The 2,500-nt window shown below is 40.2% G+C and overlaps 1 protein-coding gene across 1 annotated transcript in view; it reads right to left on the bottom strand.

Annotated features, from left to right (window-relative positions):
- Positions 1–2,500, bottom strand: part of LOC135108620 (serine/arginine repetitive matrix protein 2-like) — a 99,585-nt gene that overhangs the window by 62,270 nt on the left and 34,815 nt on the right. The gene's annotated exons all lie outside the window — the stretch shown is intronic.

Genomic DNA, 2,500 nt, shown 5'->3' with positions numbered 1-2,500 from the left:
CAATGGTGAGAGAAACTGTGTCTTATTATGTATCTAAAGGTACAACTGTTTATGGGTTTACTTTAGATGCAAGCAAGGCTTTCGACAGAGTTAATTATTGCAAATTATTTGATATTCTATTGAAACGTAATGTATGTCCTCTTATATGTAGATTATTGTTAAACATGTACGTAAATCAAAAACTAAGCGTAAGATGGAATGACTTACTGTCTAGTACATTTGAAGTGAGTAATGGAGTCAAACAAGGTGGTGTGATCTCTCCTATACTGTATTGTGTTTATGTAGACGGGTTACTCACGGAATTGCGAGACTCTGGCGTTGGCTGCTACATGGGTGGCACCTATGCAGGAGCCTTCGGGTTTGCTGATGACCTAAAAGGTCTAGCACCAAGTGTTTTTGCTCTCAAGAAGATGATAAGCATCTGTGTAGATTATGCATCGAGATATGACATTGTGTATAACGAAAAGAAAAGCAAATTAATAGTTTTCCACGGTAATAAAAGAAGTAATATAATTCCTAATGTAGAAATTAATGGTAAAACTATTGATATTATGGAGGAAATTGTACACCTGGGAAATGTTTTAGGAAGAAATATTTTTAAATGTGATACTTCTAAATGTGTGACTGATTTTTATCGACAATGTAATTCATTTTTATCCCGTTTTAAGGGTGGACTGTCACATGTAAGAAATACTTTGTTTTTTAAATATTGTTCTAGTTTTTATGGTAGTCAACTTTTAAATGTGTGTGATGGTAGCATGGAAGCGGTGTACCGAGCGTGGAGGGTTGCAGTGCGTCGAGTGTGGAAGCTGCCCTGGACCACACACTGTAGTCTGCTTCCTCACATTGCTAATGTTATGCCCCCAGAAATGTGGTTCGCAAAACGGGAGATTGCTTTTATAAACCAAATATTAACATCAGACAATATGGTTATAAGAACAATAGGAAGAATGGGGGTTTATGGAAGACATTCAATAATGGGCAGTAATGTAAGATATCTTTCATACAAATTTAATATGAATATTGGAGACATCAATAAGGTTTGGACGCAGCTGCAGTGTGACCAGTACGAACTTGCACGGACTGGTGCACAAATTCGTGAATTGTGTTTGATGAGGGATAGATGTGATACCACAATCTTAGATGTAAGGGAAACTAAGATGTTGATTGATGCTTTGTGCACCGAGTGACGTCGGATTCAGTATGATATTGTCTAATTTAGTATAAATTTATGTCTTTTTTTAATAATTAAATGAAATGTTTTTCTTTCTTTTAGTTTTAGTATGTATTTTAGTTTGTGTACACATCTTGTGTGAATAAAGAATATTGAATTGAATTGAATTGAACTACTACTACTACTACTACTACTACTACTACTACTACTACTACTATTATTATTATTATTATTATTATTGTTGTTATCAATAGTAGTAGTATTTTTCTAGTGGTAGTGGTATTATTATTATTATTATTATTATTATTATTATTATTATTATTATTATTATTATTGGTAGTAGTAGTAGTAGTAGTAGTAGTAGCTGTTGTTGTTGCGCCACACCAAAACCATGCAATTAATCTGTTGACAAGGAAGTGACGTAATAATGATAATTAAGTGTACATCCTCACACTTCCCCTCTCCTCAGCCCCCTCACCCTCCGTTCACCTCCCCTTCTCCCCACAGCCTCCCCCTTTCTCCTCATCCTTATCACCGCTCACCCTTCCTCTCTCCTCCCTAAGCCCTCTCCTTACCTATCCCCTTGCCTATTACTACTTCCCCCACCTCACCCCTCCTCTCCTTACCCCTCACATCACCTCTCCCCCTCTCCTACATTCACCTTATCCCCTCACCCCTCCTTTCACTCCAACTTCCTATCACGCCGGAATTTCCTAGTTCCGCCGGAAGGGTTAATACTTACCTCCCCCCTCCCCGGGCCCAGTGTTTAGAGCTTGTTAGGGAACTATGTGTAAAGAGAGGGAGGGGGCAGGGAAGAAGGGAGGGAGTTGTTGTTGTTATTGTTATCGATGGTGGTGGTGGTGTGTGTGTGTGTTGCTAGCTGCTGCTCCTGCTACTATTGCTGCTGCTGCTGCTGCTGCTGCTGCTGCTGCTGCTGCTGCTGCTGCTGCTCCTCCTCCTCCTCCTCCTCCTCCTCCTCCTCCTCCTCCTCCTCCTCCTCCTCCTCCTCCTACTACTACTACTACTACTACTACTACTAGTACTACTTCCGTATTATTATCTCGAATTTAACCTTAGTTCTACTACTACTACTACTACTACTACTACTACTACTACTACTACTACTACTACGTACAACAACAACAACAACAACAACAACAACAACAACAACAACAACAACAACAACAACAACAACAACTGCTGCTGCTGCTGCTGCTGTTGCTGCTGCACTATTACTACCGCCGCCGCCGCCGCCACCACCACCACAACAGCAACACAACACAACACAACACAACACCCCTCTTGCCCCATCCACCAACTCACTCC

Source organism: Scylla paramamosain, chromosome 17 (genome assembly GCF_035594125.1).
Source record: "Scylla paramamosain isolate STU-SP2022 chromosome 17, ASM3559412v1, whole genome shotgun sequence".
Classification (NCBI taxonomy): Eukaryota; Metazoa; Arthropoda; class Malacostraca; order Decapoda; family Portunidae; genus Scylla; species Scylla paramamosain.
This window is presented reverse-complemented; position numbering and strand designations above follow the sequence as displayed.